This window comes from Miscanthus floridulus, chromosome 3 (genome assembly GCF_019320115.1).
Source record: "Miscanthus floridulus cultivar M001 chromosome 3, ASM1932011v1, whole genome shotgun sequence".
In the NCBI taxonomy this organism is placed as follows: Eukaryota; Viridiplantae; Streptophyta; class Magnoliopsida; order Poales; family Poaceae; genus Miscanthus; species Miscanthus floridulus.
Genome location: NC_089582.1, coordinates 18,891,926 through 18,911,355, shown reverse-complemented (window position 1 = coordinate 18,911,355; position 19,430 = coordinate 18,891,926). Strand labels below are relative to the sequence as shown.

Sequence of the window (19,430 nt, the reverse complement as noted above, 5' to 3'; positions counted from 1 at the left end):
TTTATCGACTGTTTTATGTTAATCTTGATCATGCATAGTGTGCGGTTAAGGCATGTCTAGTCTTGAATAGATCTATTAGTTACCGAAAATTGTTCCATGGCCCATTATCACGGCCTGTGTGATTCTGTCTCACACCCCAATGTTAGCACCATGGAGTGGGAATCGTTATTTGGTAGATCTGTTCCTGATAAGGCATGACCTTAATTGTGCGCTATGCCTTAATCGGCTGTTTTAGCCGATATCGAGTGTTTTCACATATGCAGTTCACGTCACGAGACCGTTGAAGTAAAGATAGGTTAAAAGATATGTTAGCCCCATAATCTTATTATTGTATTACAGCCTGCATGATTCTGCCTCATGCCACACTGATATTAGTAATAAGTTAGGGTCATCGAATTTATTGTTGTTTCTACGGCCTACATGATTCTGCCTCATGCCCCACTGGTAATAGCGATAGATGAGATCTAATATGTTCATAGATTTATCTCTATTAAATGGTTAAATGATGATGGACTAAATTTGTATATAAAAAGGGATTCTGTTACTTGCAGTCATTGGCTTAGCATAAACTGATTAGTGTTGACATCCTATTGTCATTGACTAATATTATCTAAATAACGATATTCATCCTGAATGATAACCGATTTTTCTTCCATAACTCCATGAGCTTTAACTAATTTATTCTTATGAGTATGCTGGAATCGGCTATTTAGTCGATCTCCTTCCATATCGACTCTCAGAGCCACACATTTGGGACTGTTTGGTAACACCGGCATGTTCGCCTTAAATTACTGATTAGCTTTCTCTCCTTGTCAATTGTAGGGTCAAATTGACTGGCACGTCTCGGGAGGAGTGCGCAGGATCGATAATCCCTACGTTGAAGCTAGGCGAATCTCCAGCTCCATCGAGCGGACCCTTCCAGCTTGCTCGTGTGCCCCGGCACGGGACGAAATTTTTGTGCCAACACAATCTAGGTTTGGGATTTCTTTTACTCAAATACTCAGGAGGGCGTGTTGTGTATTTTTGTATTACGAAGGAGAATTGAGTCTGTTTATAACACAACGCATGCCCAAACTTGGACATACTTGTTGTAGTCACAGCCACAACCGATAAAACAAGTACACTATGATCTTACATATCATTGCAAACAACAACATGACACCAGAAATGAGCTAATAGACTACTCACGACGGAGACAACCTAATTTAGCCTCCCCTGCTATGATCCATAGCTTGGTTTTTGCTTTGGTTTGCTGCACCAACGCGCTTGGCTGTGTTTTTTAAGGAAATCTACTGCTCTCCCCTGTACGCGCGGTAGGAGTAGGCGCCGAAAGGGCTCCCCTGCAGCTGCACTATAGCCACGTCAAGGGCAGACGACAAAAGGCTCCCCTGTCGCACTGTAGCCATAGAGGGGCAGGCGCCAAAGTCAAACCTACTGTCACATCTAGTCACTGTAGCAGCATGACGGCCTGGCATTTCTGTGTACTAGGATTAGATGGATAGAGTTGTATATATAGTTTCTCACTGCAACTCAGTAAAGAGAGCGAGTTCAGTTTTACCATCTCCTCTGCAGAGCTCCAGCCAACGCTGGTGCTTGTGCTGTGTGTGTGTGCGTACTGTTCTCCCTTCCTTCTTCTACCTCTTGCCATAGTGTGTGGTCGGCAACGATGGTGAGCGGTCAGCTCACCTGTGTGGGAGATCTTAGGGGACAACAAGTGGTATCAGAACTGTACAAGCGCCGTCACCGGACTAACTGCTAGCGATGACGGACGGTTTGGAGATGGGCAACAGCAGCGACGCTGCTGTGGCTGCCCAGGCATGATAGGAGGTTGTCATGCATACTGTGCGGGAGGTTAGCGGCACCAGTTGGCTAACACTGACTCGCACCAACTATGGCGAGTGGGCAGTGACCATGAAGGTCAAGCTCAGAGCCTGATGGCTCCGGAATGCCATTGACAAAGGCACCGACAACGAAGAAGATGACATATCAGCATTAGAGGCTATCCTCGTTGTTGTGCCAGCGGAGTATAGGGAGCTATTGGGGGCGAAGAACTCTGCTAAGGAGGCATGGGAGGCCATTGCAGCAATGCGCATCGGCTCTGATCGTGCAAAGAAGGTGATGACACAGCTGCTGAAGCAGGAGTACGCCAACCTCAAGTTCAAGGATGGTGAGTCTATGGAGGACTTCTCCCTCCACCTGCAGTCGCTCATCAGCAAGCTGAGGAGCCATGACATCACCATCGACGAAGAAGAAGCGGTCTCCAAGTACCTCCACTCCATGCCGGTGAAGTACATCCAGATCGCTCTCTCCATAGAGACGATGCTGGACTTGTCCACCCTCACCATTGACGATGTGATAGGCCATCTACGAGCGGTGGACGAGCGCATAGAGCAGGCCATAGCAATGACGAATAGTGGCAAGTTGCTCCTAACAGAGGAGGAGTGGGCTGCCCGGATGAAGAAGTTCGAGGAAGCCTCCTCCAGCCACGGTGGCGATGGCAAGCATCATGGCAAGACTTCTTCAAAGAACAGGAAGAAGGTCGACCCCAACGCCTGCCAGTGCTACGGGAAGACTGGCCATTGGGCAAAGAAGTTCCCAAATCACAAGCAGGAGAAGAAGGATGAGGCTCATTTAGCATAGGCTGATGAGGATGATGAGGCCACTCTCCTGATGGCGACATTCTGTGCACTGCACAACGTTGAGGCCAAGGAGAAGGGAGAGGTGATGGCGGTGGAAGGGCACGGCAAGGCTTTAAAGGCTATCAACCTCAACAAACCACGCATCCAAGTCCACCTCGGATGTGTGGGCGGCGAGCAGGAGCAATAGTGGTACTTGGACTTCGGCGCTAGCAACCACATAACAGGCTCCAAGGAAGCCTTTTTCAAGCTTGGCGGCAATGTGACCAGCACAGTGAAGTTCGGTGATGGTTGAAGGGTGGTGATCTGAGGGCGTGGCACCATCATCTTTAGGTGCTAGAACGGCGAGCATCGCACGCTAACTGATGTATATTACATCCCATAGCTGCGTTCAAGCATCATCATCATTGGCCAGCTAGATGAGCGCGATAGCGAGGTACTGATCAAGGACGGCGTCCTTAGGATTAGGGACCGGGAGCAACAACTTCTTGCCATGGTGAAGAGGTCCTAGAACTAGTTGTACCTACTCGACTTGAAGGTAGAGCAGCCGGTGTGCCTGACAGCATGGCACACCGAGGAGCCATGGCTGTGGCATGCCCGATTCGGCCATCTCAGCTTTGACACGCTCGGTTGGCTAGAGAAGATGGTCCAAGGGCTACCCACATCAAGGACGCAGGCGAGCTGTGTGACAGCTGCCTAGCCAGGAAGCAGAGGAGGCAGTCGTTCCCAAAGGTGGCCAAGTATCGTGCAACGAATGCTCTCGAGCTTGTCCACGGTGATCTCTGTGGGCCAATCACGCTAGACACAAACGGTGGTCGATGGTACTTCCTCTTGCTTGTGGATGATTGCAGTCGCTATATGTGGCTACAACTCCTGACGAGCAAGGACAAGGCGGCGGAGGTGATCAAGAAGTTCAAGGCGCGTGCAGAGGCGGAGTGCGGCAAGAAACTATGTATGTTGCGGACTGATCGCGGTGACGAATTCACTTCGGTGGAGTTTGTTGCATACGACGCAGATCAAGGTGTGGTGCGACACCACACCGCGCGGTACTCGCCATAGTAGAATGGCATGGTGGAGCGGTAGAACCAGATGGTGGTCGGCATGTCTCAATCCATGATCAAGTCCAAGAGCATGCCAACAAGGTTCTAGGGTGAGGCGGTGACCATGGCAGTGTTCATCCTCAACCGCGCACCCATAAAGGCCCTAAAGGGCATGATGCTGTTCAAAGCTTGGTATGGGCACAAGACGAGCATGTCCTTCCTCCAGACATTCGGCTTCATCGGCTATGTCAGGAAGATGAAGCCTGTCCTCACCAAGCTAGAGGATAGGAGCACACCGATGTTGCTCCTAGGCTACGAGGAAGGTACCAAGGCGTACTGGCTCTACAACACATGGAGGCAAGGTGGTTGTCTCATGCGACGTCGTGTTCGACGAGAAGGCGGCCTAGGACTAGGATAGTTCGGGCATAGGGGAAGTTGGCGGCTTCACCAACACCTTCGTCGTCGAGCACTTGGTCATCCATGATGGTTGAGACGCTAGAGAGGAGGTGCCGACCACTCTAGCAATAGAGACGAGCAATCCTAGGGCAGTGTTGAGCACTCTGGGAGGGGTGCCGACCACTCCAGGAGTAGTGCCGAGTAGTCCTACAGTGGTGCTGACCACTCTAGGATGGGTGCCGAACGCTCTTGTAGTGGAGCCGAGAGGTCTTTCACTGCGTATTGTGTGGATCAAGGTGTGGTGCGACACCACACAGCACCATACTCACCATAGCAGAATGGCGTGGTGGAGTGGCAGAACCAGATGGTGGTCAGCATGGCTCGATCCATGATGAAGGCCAATAGCATGCCGACAAGTTCTAGGGTGAGGCGGTGACCACGACGGTGTTCATCCTCAACCACGCACCCACAAAGGCCATCCGATCGGTTTGAAGTGGGTGTACAAGGTCAAGCGGGACGATCGCAGCACCATTGTCAAGCACAAGGCATGCCTTATCGCCCGAGGTTTTGTCCAGCATGATGTCATCGACTTCGAGGAAGTCTTTGCACTGGTAGCGCGCATGGAGTCTATCCGACTGCTACTGCTTTGGCAGTAGCAAAGGACTGGCGCGTCCATCACATGGATGTAAAATCAGCCTTCTTTAATGGTGAGCTGGCAGAGACGGTCTTTGTCAGGCAACCTCCGGGTTTTCGCCGTCAAGGGAGCGGAGCATAGGATGCTCCGATTGCGTAAGATGCTCTATGGGCTATGGCAGGCCCTGTGAGCATGGAACCCCAAGCTTGATGCCACGCTGGGTGAGCTTGGGTTCATGTGGTGCGCAATCAAGCACGTGCTCTACACGTGGTGATGGGGGAAGGAGGAGCTCGTCGTCGGCATGTATGTGGATGACTTGATTGTCACTGGCGTGCGTGCGGAGGACATCGACAACTTCAAGAGCGAGATGGTGACTCATTTTTGAATGAGCGATCTCGATGCGCTCTCCTACTACCTCGGCTTCAAGGTGAGATAGGGGAAGGAGGTGCTCATGCTCGGTCAAAGCGCGTATGCCTTGAAGCTATTGGAGTGGAGCGACATGGCTGAGTGCAAGACATGCGTAACTCTGATGGAGGAGCGACTGAAGCTGATGAAGGCCAATACCGAAGTGAAGGTAGATGCAACACTCTACCAGAGCATCATCAGTGGTCTACGCTACCTAGTCCACATGAGGCCAGACATTGCGTTCGTCGTGGACTATTTCAGACGCTTCATGGAGGATCCCTGAGAGGATCACTGGGCGGCGGTGAAGCAGCTGTTGCGCTACATCAAGGGGATGGTGGATTAGGTGATCATCTTCCCCAAGGCCGGTGGGAGTAGGTTGTAGCTCATTATGTTTAGCGATGCAGATATGGCGGGGGACATTGACGGACGGTGGAGCACCTCTGGCGTGCTCGTCTTCCTCGGGTTGGCTCCAATCTCATGGTTGTCGCTAAAACAGAAGGTGGTGGCACTGTCCATGTGTGAGGTAGAGTACATGGCATTGGCCATAGTGGCGTGCCAAGCTATGTGGCTGCCCCGGCTACTGGGTGAGCTGACATGTATGGAAGCTCACCCACCAGCACTGATGGTGGACAACCAGCCCACCATCGCCTGCGCGAAGAATTCGGTTCTCCATGACTAGAACAAGCACATCGACGTCAAGTTCCACATCCTCAGGGACTGTGTCGATGGAGGGCAGATCGTCATCGAATTTGTTGAAACTGGTCAGCAACTCACGGACGTCATCACCAAGCCGCTCGTTCGTGTTCGGTTCACAAAGCTAAAGAAGATGATTGGCATGGTGGAGGTTCTAGGGTTAGCAGTAGGATTAGGGGAAGAATTGTAAAGTAATCTACTGCTCTCTCCTGTACGTGTGGCAGGGGCAGGCATCGAAAGGGCTCCCCTGCTACTACACTATAGAAGCGGTAGGGGCAGGTGTCAAAAGGTTCCCCTGTCGCACTATAGCCACAGCAGGGGTAGGCGCCAAAGTTAGCCCTGCTGTCACATCTAGTCACTATAGTAGCATGACAATCTGACATGTCTGTGTACTAAGATTAGATGGGTAGAGTTATATATATAGCTTCCCAATGCAACTAAGTAAAGAGAGCGAGTTTAGTTTTGCCATCTCCTCTGTAGAGCTTCGGCCAACGCTGGTGCTTGTGCTGTGTGTGTGCACGCATTGTTCTCCCTCCCTCCTTCTACCTCAACATGTAGTGTGTGGTCAGTAACGACGATGAGCGGTCATCTCACCCGTGTGGGAGATCTTAGGGGCCAACAGTTTTTGCTCCCCGAGAGACGTGGTTGTTGTTCCTCTTCTTCTAGATTCGCCAGGTTGTAAGTGCAAACAGAGTGTCAACACCCTTGCGCTGACTAGCCGCGAACACATGTTTGATGGAGGGAGGATCTCAGGGCCTATTTGGTAGAGTTCCACTCCTTAATTCTTAGCTCCAGCTCCTTGATTCTTTGATGGAATGATTATAGCTGATTTTGGTGAATGAGTGGAGTGGTTTGTAGGTGAGAATTGATTCTAGAGTGATTATAGTGGGAGGTTGAATATGGACTAGTGAAGATTAGGTTTTTTAGCTCTCAACTTCCAGTATATATAAGCGTAGATGTGATCCTGTCTTGGAATAATTCTCACGGAGAAGTTATACCAAGGAGCGCTGCCAAACAGCCCCTCAGCCTTCACCCAATCGAGAAACCCCCTGAACCCGGGTGTAGACCCAATTTTTGGGTTGGGTTGCCAACGAAGGGGATTTTTTATACTCAACCCTAAAATTTTTCCTCATGGGGGTTTGAACTGAGCCGTAGGTGCTACCGAGGAGCGCCAACAACTAGGCTAGACTCCCATTTGCAAGCGTCGTCCCTGTCATTTTTAGGTTTGGAATGCCAAGCCTCCCATGTTTGTTGGACAGGTAGATGTAGGCCAAGCCACTGCACACTTGCAGTAATTGACCCATCCTTTCCCACCCAAAGTAATTTTCAACATAAAAACATCAATCTCCTTCGCCACCCTGGGTTTGGGAGTCTTGTTTTCTGTAGACTAACATGAATAAGTGCAAACATGGTTTTCTTAGTATCATACTTTATTTTTATATTGGGTTAGGTATGTTTGTGATGCAATTGCAAAAAATTATCAGTTGTCACTTAATAATAGTCACAAACTTCTACATCTCCTCTTCGAATTGTGTTAGATATCTTAGGAATTCAAAAAAATTAAGTGTCAAGTGAATGCAATTGTACTGTATGGCTATATCCTTTGCTGTCATATTGTCGAAGTAGAAAGTGACCAACAAGTAAATATTTGTAGTTTTGCCGTATGTTGTGATCAGAGGTGGCCTAGCACTCAATGACATAGGGTTTATACTGGTTCAGGCAACGTGCCCTATGTCTAGTTTGAGTCAGTCGATGACTTTATTCCTGAGCCTAGGTGCTCGAAGTTTGCAGTGGGGTTACAAACGAGAAGGAGAAAGATGGGGGGTACAAGAGGTCCGGTTGGACTTCGGTCGAAAGGGCAGCCCTGCTATGAGCTAAGTGTTCAAGTGTGTGCTTGTGGTTTGAACCAGGCGGTTCTGTGGTTGTGTACTAGTGGACTTGATCGATCTCGTGAATCTGGATCAACTTGAATGAATCTGAATGTTGGGAGAGAGCACATCCCCTTTTATAGATGAAGGGGATGGCCTTATAAGTGAGAGGGAGAGAGTACGCATGCTTCTAAGCCTTGTTGCCCACGCCAGCAGGTATAGGATGATGGTAAGTGCCCACAACATTGTTGGATGTCAGATGCACGTAGAAGGTTGTGTCGTCTTGTTCGCGTATGGCAAATGTCGGTACCTGCTATACTGTTGATGCCCAGAGGCACGTGAGGAGTTTCACCATGTTCACTCGATACGGTAAATGCGGACGCCCACAACACTGTTGATGCCCACAGGCATGTGGGGAGCCTTACCGTATGGGAGTGAACAACGCCCACAATACTATATGGAAAAGGTCGGCGCCTACAATACTATTTGGGCTCTGTCGTGCCAGGGAGGTTGTAGAGTACTATTTCTGCAGGTGTATAGGGTACGGTCCCTGGTATCGTGGTTTGACTTGTGCGCCCTACCTTGCTTTCTCTGTTCGTTCCCTGGTCCTTTTCGAACAGGTGTCCTCGGTCGATTGGTCCCAGTCGGTTCTGATCGTGCCAGTCGGAGAAGAGCCGTGACTAGGGGTTTGGCACATCCCCAGTCAGAGACGTGGGTCAGAGTCAAAAGTAATGCCTTGGAGAGCCTTCCAATCAGAGAGGCCGTCCGAAGGCGGGCTGGAGACCAAAGTGAGCACTCCGGTCATAGAGGTGGGCTAGAGTCAGAAAACGGGCATCGCTCCTCCTCAGCCAGACCTTCCAATCGGTGATTAGATCGCCCTTCTAGCTTGTTGTTTAGATACTTGGGCTGGCCCATGAGTTGTGCGTTGTCTGCTTGGGCTGAGCCTTTTATTGGGAAGCCAGTCCATGAGGTACCCTAGGTTTATGAACCCGACAGGAGCCCTCGAGTCCCCGGGCTGTTCGGGCAGAATCATCTGGGGGATTTTTGTCTTGACGACGGGTGCGCGTGAGCGCACCCATGGGTGTAGCCCCTGAGCCCCCAGGCGATTTGGCTAGAATCGTCTGGAGGGTTTTTCATGTTGCCAGCGGGGGTGGTTTTTGTTTTGTCAGTGGGTGCGCGCGAGCGCACCCGCGGGTGTAGCCCCCGAGCCCCCGGGCGATTCAGGCAGAATCATCTAGGGGTGTTTGTTAGCGGGTGTGCATGCATGCTTTTTAGTCAAGATGGAGTCGTCAACCAAGGCATTGTTGTGCAGCTAAGGCGGTTTAGTTTTAGGGATCGAGTGAGATGGAGCTCATGGGTCCTGGCATCGGTGCGCGTCGTGGGATCAGGTGAGGTAGTTAGTTTGTAGGGATTGGACAAGACGGAGCTCGCGGATCCTGGTGTCAGTGCGCATCGGAGTCATGGATCCTGGCCTTGGTGTAGCCTATGTAGCCAAGATAGTTAGTTAGTTAGTTTAGGGATCAGGCCAGCTGGAGTTCACAGATCCTGATGGGGCGAGTTCGGGGTCATAGACCTTGGTGTTTGGTGTAGTCGAAGCGTAGCCGATGGATGGGGTAATTTTGGGGTCGTAGACCTAGGCGTTTGGTGTGCAGTCGAAGCATAGACAAGTGGATGGGGCGAGTTTGGGGTCGCAGACCCAGGCGTTTGGTGTGCAGTCGAAGCGTAGCCGAGTGGATGGGGTGAGTTCGGGGTCGTAGACTTAGGTTTTTGGTGTGCCTTGAGCCCCCGAGCCCTGTTGGGCTTTTGGTAGGGGTCAGTTTGAGTCATGTGCATTACCCCATCCTCGGTTTCTCACAACCGAAGGGGCTGAGTTTTGTCCCTTGCCCTGATCACTCGGGCTCGAGTGACGCGCTCGGTGAGTTCGCTAACGGGTATGATCGAGTGGAATCTGGGTCCGTCGTTCGTGATGGGGTCGGCATAGCCCTCTTGTGACATTCCACTACTCCTTTACCTACAACCCGGTAGATGCCTAGGTCATTCCAGAGACTGACCTAGGTGGCTTAACGGCCTCCCCTCGATGGAGATTCTATGGGCTTGGTAGACCTTTAGGATCGAACGAGAAGGTTGAAATGACCCTGTCTGCTTTGGGGAAGACTAGGTGAGGGCCACACGGGGCTCATCTATGTTTTCTCCCTTGGCTGTATTTTATGTGGGGTGGCCTCGAGCCCTTCATGGGCTGGCCTTCAAACCCCGGCCGGTCATTGCTCATGTTTAATGAGGCAACTGTCGCTCCGTGACGCAACATGGAGCGTTGTGATGCATTTCGCTGCACGTGTGATGGCTTAGTTCCTGAGCCCCCGGGTGGTTCAGGGCCCGAATTGTCCGAGGGGCATGGGCGTATGGAATGAATGCATGTATGATTGTATGAAATGATTATAAAGAAATAGCGAGGGTCGGTAGTGTTACCTTGATGACTCGAGTGACGGAGTTTGAAGAGCTCCAATCAGAAATGTCCGACCAGGACCCATGCTCGTCATTCGTGACGGAGTCAGCATGGCCTACATAGGGCATCCCATCACTCCTTACCTATCTCTTGGTGTTATCCTAAGTCGTTCGATTGACTTAGGAAGCCCGATGGTCTCCCCTGGCGGAGATCCCATTTTGGATTTTTCCAAGTCTCGCCTAGGGATGCGGAGAGCTACCCATGTGCGATGGTGCTTTGGTTCTTGTGCATGACGTGCGGTAGTGGTTGGTGTGTGGTAGTGGTGGGCCATGCCCAGGCCATGTTCCATTGGGCAGGGCGTGTCTCATTGGTCAGGGTGTGTCCCATCTGCATTAAATGGGAAAGAGAGGGTTTTTTGCTCCGCCGTTTCGATTTTCCTGATCAGCGCGCCTTCCCCAATAGTTGCGCCCTTTTCCTTAAGTAGGAGAAGGGAGAAGGTTTTCACCCCATTCTTTCACCTATTCTCCATCTGCCACCTCCTCTCATTTTCTTTCTTGCCGAGAGCGTCTTTGAGGGCTGCGGTGGTTCCTAGAAAAGAAAAGGGAGGGAGCGAGGGAGAGAAAAAAACTCACAAATGCTTTCACAAACCCGGAGCGAGATGTCAGACTAGAGGTCATCCACTATGAGGGAGTCAGTGTTGAAGGCCTTCACTATGAAGGGGTTTCTGCCGCTGAAGGAGGTGGCGCACTGGAGGGCTCCCGGAAGGGAGGAGTTTCTGCAACATCGGCCCGGCGAGGTGGTTTCCTTTCTCACCTTCCATGAGCATGGGTTAGGATACCTTGCACACTGGTTCCTATGCAGAGTCCTCAATGAGTGGGGTCTAGAGCTGCAGCACCTCAATCCGATGGGGGTGCTGCACATCACCTGCTTCGTTACCGTCTGTGAGGCCTTCCTCGGGATGGAGCCGCACGTGGACTTCTTCTGGCGGTTGTTCTCTGGGCGAGCTTTGTCGATGGGGAATCCTCCCGAGATCACGCCCATGGGGGGTTTCACCCTATAGAGGAAACCGAGCACGGGAGGCTTGTATCCCGCTTACATCCCCTACGACTCCAACTAAGGGTGGCATGGGGAGTGGTTTTATATCAGCAATCCGACGGAGGCGCCGTTCCTGGCGTTCATCGGCGGGAGGCCAGAGAAGCAGGATAGTTGGTCATGGGGCTGTTCTCATCGGGAGAAGAAGAAGGTGGAGATCATCGAGGAGGAGCTCCGGAAGGTCGTGCGGCATGGCCTTGATGGGATGCAGGTGTTTCAACCCTCTACCGCCGTCTGGTTGCTCCATTGGCGGAGAAGGTTGCAGCCGATGTGGAGGTACGATGGCTCGTCGGACCCTGATCATGCGTCGCCGGAGGAGCTACCGGATAACGAGGTCTAGAGTCACCTCGATCGGGTGCTGCAGCTGAATCCTAGAGAGAAGGTTGATGGAAAGCCCATACCTCTCAATGCCTCGGTGATGTCCAAACTGGTATGCTCCTCTTTCTTTACTTTGTGTTCTTTTCCCCTTTGCTCTCCTGCTTTTTTTTATTTCTGAGTTGCCTGTTTCGTAGGGACTTGATGCTTACAGGTCCTGGCCCCACCTTCTGAAGAGGCCAGAGGGCGCGGCTCGGTAGCCACCTAGAAAGAGGCGATGGATGCCAGGAAGAAAAAGAAAGCCGAGGTGGCTCAGCAGAAGTATAAGAAGGAGAAGGAGATTGCCCGGTGCGTGAAGGCCGAGGAAATAAGAGCGATGTCGAGTCCGAGCTCGAGTCGAAGGATCCCACAGATGTGGATGACATGGTTTTGTCTGAGGAGGAGGAAAGTCCAGAGGTCGTTTTGACATCGGTGGAGCATCACGACCCTACGGTGATGTCCGCTGGTGATGAGCAGGAGGTGGAGAGGCGCATCAAGGTTCTCGTGCCGAGGAAGCGTGTGGTGAGCGCAGATGCCACCGGCGAACAGGAGGTGAAGCGGGCGTGGTCACCGCGTGCCTCGATGGCATCGCCGGTCTCATCCCCACCTACCACGGGTGTGACCGAGCAAGCTAGGCTGTCAGAGGAGCGGGCTTGCACCCGTGCATCACTAGGACCGGTGCCAACGCATGACTAGCAGCAAGAGGATGCCTCGCCTGCTGCTCCGATCGGCGCATCCTAAGCCAAAGGTAGTGGTGACCTGTAGGCCAGGCAAGAGCCGGTCGGGATGACTCCGCTCCCGACTGAAGTGAGGGGGCGTGAGTCACAGCCTAGGTGCAGTCCTCGCCCTATGGGGCAATCGATGCCGAGTCTTGGTTTTAGAGTCATGCCGCTTACCTCCCGGTATGTTTTTCTTTGTTTCTTTTCGATCTTGTTGTTGAGTCTTTTTTGGAGTATGACTGACCCGTACTCTTTGTTAGTGGCCGAGCAATGATGGGATTGAGTATCACCCCAACTCCTGTGCAGGAGGTTTGGAACAGGGTGGTGGCGGCAAACCCTTCCCTTCTAGGGGTGGTGCTCCCTGGGTTGGTTGCTGGTACGGCAGAAGCGACTGTGACGGTACTGGTGGCAATCCCGATGGTAACCACGGAGGCTTCGCCAGTGGTTTCCCTTGCAGCCCCTCCTTCACCAGCTACGGCAGAAGAGGAGAAGGAGACCGAGTCCCCTACCTTGCCAGGCGGAGGGCTGCACGGCTCACCCTCGCGGTCGGAGCTGAAAATGCTCGGGGGAGACGTGGCCGGGACGGAGTCGAAACGCCCGTTGGTGGCCCGTGCAACCGATGTGGTGGAGATCCCATCCAATGACGAATCGGATGATGCGGCGGAGCTGTCGGTGCCATCACAGGAGCTGGCTATGGTTCGGTTGGAGGCTGGGCCCTCCGATAGGCTGCCAGAGGGTGCGCTGGAGTGGCCCTACCCCGAGGACCCGTCAAAGGTGCAGTTCATCCTTCAGGATTCCTAGGAGTGTTAACTCTAGGACATCCTTAGGGGGGAAGGACTTGCCATGGAGTCCAAACTTGCCAACCTATCAGTGAAGATCGAGGACGCCCAGGAGCGGGTTAAGTCCGCCCAGCAGTTAGTTAAGGTCAACCTGCAGCTCACCGTGGAGGTGAGTTTCCCATATTTGGCCATGACCTCTGAGTCTCTTGTTGGTTGCCTCAGCATGATTGCTTTTCGTTTTCATAGGGTCTAAAGGAGATGTCATCCTGCAAGTCTGGCATCCTCCGGATGGAGCATGTCTGGGTGGCTGAGCTTGAGAGTTAGCTAGAGTCCACCCATCGTGAGTCCTAGGACTAGGTGGCTAAAGTGACCGCGGTGCAGGTGGAGGAGCAGCGTGCAGCAGAGCGAGCGACCATCGCCGAGTGGGGGCTTGAGGCTGCGAAGGCCTGCCAGGCAAAGACTGAGGCGGGGTTGTGGAAATCCCTGGCGAACACTGAGGCGGCGCTCCAAAAATCCCTAGAGACCCTTAAGTCAGAGCGGAGCGCCTTGGTGTCGGAGCAGAACACCCTGGAGTCGGCGCGAAAGGCCCTGGAGTCAGAGCGGAAGGCCCGGTCGGAGGCAGACCAGAAAGTGCTCATGCTTTGGGGTTGGGTGATGGGGACGGAGGAGGCGAGCGCCCGGCTACGCAGGCAGGTGGCCCGGCAGGCGGAGGAATTCTCCACCCTTGAGAACTTCCGCCTTGGTATGTACCTTTTTTGTTTTTTTCATCGCGTTGGTTTCTTCCTTCAGCCTATTTTCTGAGCTTGTCGCCCTTCTTCCAAAGCTAGGCAGAAAGGTGAAGTCATTGGAGCGAGACCTAGAGACGGTCAAGGCGACTTTTGGCCAGAATGCAGAGGAGCTGGCCAAGTCCCTTAAAGAGCGACGTGCTCTCGAGGGGGAACTTGACCAGATCCGCAATGTTGCCCAACTTGTCATCTCGGAGGTCTTCAGGTCGGCGCCAAGCACTAGCGTGCCCACCATCCAGCTGGCGGAGGTTCCAGATGAGGTCCTAGCCCTTATCACAAGCTGGCTGTTCTATGGAGCATCGAGGGTGTTGACTTTGGTGGTGACGTACCACCTGAACCTGGACTTTGCCACTATCTACAATGGGTATGCCGACGGCTTGAGCACGGAGGACATCCAATCGCTCGAGGAGAGCTTGCTGCCGCACGCAATGCGGGTGGTAGAGCAAGTCTCTGCGTAGTGGGTGATGGATGTCCGCCGTGAAGACATGGCCGAAAGCCTGCGTCGGGAGGACATCGCCCAGCCTACGGATGGCATGGAGCCTGGGTCGGAAGTGGACGTCGTCCCGCCTTCAGCCGAGCCAAATGTGGTCCCGCCAGGGACTGAGTAGCCCGCGCCTTCACCGGTCGTACCGACAATGGATGCCGCCGAGCCGCCCCAATAGCTTTGTAAAGTATAAGTAGTTTAGTAGATGAAAAAAGTTTAAGTTCGTGGGGGAGCCCCCGTGTAAACATTCTTGTGTGTTTTAATGACTACAATTGGTTTCGTTTTTTGTGATGGAGTCACTCCGTTCGGGAAAACTTGTCCCTTTCGTTTCTTAGTTTTACCTTAGCATAATTTTGTTTTTTATTCTTTCTCATACTTGCCCATTCGTCCCGTAGGCTGCAACCTTAGGAGCCCGAGGCATGGCCCGCGAGGCTCAACTACTCGTAACCATAGGTAGAGGCGGGGTGCGATCGGTCGGAATATTTTAAAGCAAAGCTACATAAGGCAAATTAAAGGAACAAACTACCCTTTTGTTTAGGTAGAAAGGAGTTTCACCATAATATAATAAACGAAAAAGAGAGGTAGTACTGCACCCTCGTGGAGCCCCCGAGCGACCCGGGCCAAAAAGTGTTTAGCTCGGGGTGCTCTTATAGGAGCAAACACTAAGTAAGCAATGGTAAGACTGAATTTTAGGGGAAGAAAATGACATAGCTGTTCCAAGCATTAGGTGAGAATGTCGTCGTTGTCATCCTTCAGTCGATAGACGTTTGGTCAGATCACTTCAGCCTTCAGTCGTCTGGATCCTTGTCCGCTACGCCCCCTTTCTTGGTCGCTGCTTCTGCGCCTTTTTCTTCCTTTGGCCCGTCAGCCTATTGTAGATGGCGCTTGAGGAGCTCGCAGTCCTTATAGAGGTGTTTGACGGGGTAGGCGTGGTTGGTGCACGGGCTCTCCAAGAGCTCGTGGAAGTGGCCCAGAGGGTCCTGCTAGGGCTGCTTGCCCGTGTGATCAGCCGTGGCGACCAACGTCGAGTTAGCCAGTTGGCGGCGATCTTTTTTGTTCTTTTCCCCTTCTGCGTGGAGGGGCCCTCGTCCTGATCCTGGCGCTTGGCATTGCCTTTGCCTCGGCCTCCGTTGGAGCACGGCGGGAGCAGCGCTCGCCGGAGGCATTGGACAAAGGTCCGTGGTCCCAGGCCATCTGGGCTAGGACTCCGGTCACTACTGCGTGCATCTCGGTTTAGCTTGAGCCGCTCGGTGCAGGCGGTCGGTGCAGAGCGATCGTCAAGTCAAGACGAGGCGCAGGTGCGGCCTCTTGTGCCATGCTTAGCGGTTGTAGCAGTGAGCGGGTGGAGTGACTCATCTGTTGCATCCCCATTCCCCAAGTGGGGAGAGAGGCCACAAGTCAGTGTCGCGATACGGAGCTCTCCACCTGTTGGACGGTGGCGGTCTCCACTAGTTCCCGGAGGTTTTGATGGATCGCCTGTTCCTGAGGGTTGTTCAGTTTGGGAAGGCCGTGTAGAAGCATTGCTGCAGCGGCGATGTTCTGATTGGCCCAAGCGAACTATGTGGGATCGTTCCCCCTATCCATGGTGTTGCGCTGGACCCGACGAGCGTGACCCCAGGCTCCGCTCGCCGGTTTATGCACACAGGGCGCAGTGTGGTGAGCCGAGCGCACTGGCACAGTCGGTGGCTGGTGCAGCCACTGTTGTCGTAGTTCCTCGCCGTGCTCCCATGTGAGCTCGGGGGTCTCCGCATGAGGGTCCGGAGGGGCATGAGTCTGCAAGGACTCCGTTACCACCGGTGGCTGCCCCGGAGCATCCGCCATAGCGCACTCCCAGGATGGACGGTGGCTAGGCGCCACATCGCCGATGCTGGAGCCATCACTCTCAACATCGTCATCCATGAGGTCGAGGAAATAGGTGGGAGCATAGCTCGCCATTCCCATGAATTTGGACATGAGAGGGGGCGGCGCCGGCATCCTTCGGAGCCCCTGGGCATACGCGTCCGCAGGAGATGTGAGGCCATAGGGGAACCGGTCGTATGGCGGTCGCGACGGGGACAACGGGGTCCCTCTAGATAATTGGCGGAAAATAGAGAATAGTAACTAGATAACAGTATGTACATTACTTACAACGGGGTTTGAGCAGAGAGTTTGCTCGGAATGAAGCGCATCTGCCTCGTTGTTGAAGTCGTTGTGCGTCCCGGAGCCGATGGAGGATGCCCCTCCAACGGGCGCGCGGAACGAGTGCCTCCTCTCGGAGGTGTAGTACGCCGAGCCAGTCGGCGATGAAGTCCAGGCTTCTGAAGAGGAAGGCCTGGGATGGCTTGGAGACGGGTGGAACCCACATCCCAATAGGTGGGAGTGCGGAAAACTCTAGTGAGCCGAAGCGAGTCGTATCGCCTGAGTCCGCCATGGCAAAGGTGGCGGAAAAGTGGGCCATCCGATGACCAAAAAGTGTTGAACGTACAACGTCTTCCCCACGGATGGCGCCAACTGTCGGTGCAGAAAGTGACCAACAAGTAAATATTTGTAGTTTTGTCGTACGTTGTGATCGGAGGTGGCCTAGCACTCAATAACATAGGGTTTATACTAGTTCAAGCAACGTGCCTTACGTCCAGTTTGAGTCAGTTGGTGACTTTATTACTGAGCCCAGGTGCTCGAAGTTTGCAGTGGGGTTACAAATGAGAAGGAGAAAGATGGGGGGTACAAGAAGTCCGGTCGGAAGGGCAGCCCTGCTATGAGCTAAGTGTTCAAACGTGTGCTTGTGGTTCAAACCAGGCGGTTCTGTGATTGTGTACTAGTGGACTTGATCGATCTCGTGAATCTTGATCAACTTGAATGAATCTGAATGTTGGGAGAGAGCGCATCCCCTTTTATAGATGAAGGGGATGGCCTTACAAGTGAGAAAGAGAGAGTATGTATGCTTCTAAGCCTTGTTGCCCACGCCGGCGGGTATAGGATGATGGTAGGTGCCCACAACACTATTGGATGTCAGATGCACGTGGGAGGTTGCGTCGTCTTGTTTGGGTATGGCAGATGTCGGTACCTGCTATACTGTTGATGTCCAGAGGCATGTGAGGAGTTTCACCATGTTCACTCGGTATGGTAAATGTCGGCGCCCACAACACTGTCGATGCCCAGAGGCATGTGGGGGGAGCCTTACCATATGGGAGTGAACGGCAACCACAATACTGTAGGGAAAAGGTCGGCGCCTACAATACTGTTTGGGCTCTGTCGTGCCAGGGAGGTTGCAGAGTACTGTTTCTGCAGGTGTACAGGGTACGGTCCCTGGTATTGTGGTTTGACTTGTGCGCGCTGCCTTGCTTTCTCCGTTCATTCCCTGGTCCTTTCCGAGCGGGCGTCCCCGGTCGGTTGGTCCCAATCGGCTCTGATCGTGCCAGTCGGAGAAGAGCCGTGAGCAGGGGTTTGGCACATCTCCGGTCAGAGACGCGGGTCGGAGTCGGAAGTAGTGCCTTGGCTAGGCCTTCCGGTCGGAGAGGCCGTCCGGAGGCGGGCTGGAGACCGAAGTGAGCGCTTCGGTCGGAGAGGTGGGCCGGAGTCGGAAAACGGGCGCTGCTCCTCCTCGGCCAGACCTTCCGGTCGGTGATTGGATCGTCATTCTGGCCTGTTGTTTAGATACTTGGGCCGGCCCATGAGTTGCGCGTTGTCTGCTTGGGCCGAGCCTTTTGTTGGGAAGCCGGTCCGCGAGAGACTCTGGGTTTATGAACCCGACACATATATTTAGCTCTTTAGGTACTTATTTTGCTTCTAACTATTTCTTTGATTCAAGGATGGCCATCGTGTCAAAAAAATATAGAGGCATGGGTTCTCTTCAATCCATGACAAAGGGCAGTGATGCGAGATACCTTGGAGACACGCTTAAGCTTAAGGTTGCTCAAGGAGTTGTTGGAGCACTTGCTGACAAGTGCTCGGTATTGAGGTTCATTCCTTATACGATGCAAGCTGTCAAACAAGGATTCCAGGACTTGGGTGCATCCTCCTTGCAGTCAGCCCATGACCTTTTACGATCAGAATCTCTTCGACTAGAGGTATGTACGACATCAGTCATTAGATGCAATTGCAAGTGAAAAGCAAATTTTAATCTATCATGCATTCAGAGTTTGCTCTTAAAGGTTAAGGATTTTATTCTGAATTTGTGAACTGATTGTATGAGAAGGTCAAAATCTTTTGTTGATATAACTAGCATTGGTAGGCAAAAGAATACACCTTAATTATCATAATTGAAATAAAAAAAGTACACCTCCTTTTCTAAAAAAACCATAGTGTCATTTCTATTTCGTTGTGTTTGTGGTCTAAATAGGGAACTCGGAGCTTTGGTTCACCTTTAACAGCATTTAATTAGTAACACTGCACTTCTTCCTGTATATATGCCACTCAAGTACAAATTCTGATAAATCATATTGTGGGGCCATCTAAGGTATTTTTATACATGTAACAGTGTAGAACTCCATGTACTAGAGTGATTCATGGGCGTCTGTGTTAACTTTCTAAATAGATCCTTCTAGTTTAACGAATGGTTTAGTTGGAGCTGCCCTGTCCTCTCAGCCCAGCTAGCTCTATAAGTTAAAAAGGGAAAACCATTGGCAACACTTTTTTATCCCCCGGTTTCTCAGTAAAATCCATGATGCTATTTTCTTGCCCACATAGTTCAGACTGATATAGCTGGCGCACATCCAAGCTCTGTGAACATATATCTCTCTCTCTCAATTGAGATAACCATGCACATTGCCCAATGCTGACTGTATTTCATCTCTGACCTCTTCTACTTATCGACAAACTGCCATGAATTCAGGTAAGAACCGGTGCTGCCCAAGTCGAAGGAGGGATCCATGGTCTTGTTTCATATGAGAAGAAGGCATTCTAACTTCTGAGGCAGATCGAGTGAGGCTATATTGACCATGGACCAGGGTGGATGGCTGAAACAGACCAGCTTTCCGATTCAATTATGGTCTTCTCTGGAGTCCGCTGTAGCTCGTCTGAAACTCTGAATCCCTGTGTGTACAGTTTCTGGTGATTCTGCTTTGCCTGCATGCAAGGCGCCAAGCAGGCCACCATTGTAACTTGCATTATGGTTTTATTTCACA

General features: G+C 52.3%; 1 pseudogene; it reads left to right on the top strand.

Moving 5' to 3' along the window:
* The window catches only part of LOC136543290 (inosine-5'-monophosphate dehydrogenase-like), a 29,009-nt pseudogene extending 9,799 nt beyond the window's left edge, over nt 1–19,210 (top strand).
* The last annotated feature ends 220 nt before the right edge of the window (nt 19,211–19,430 follow it).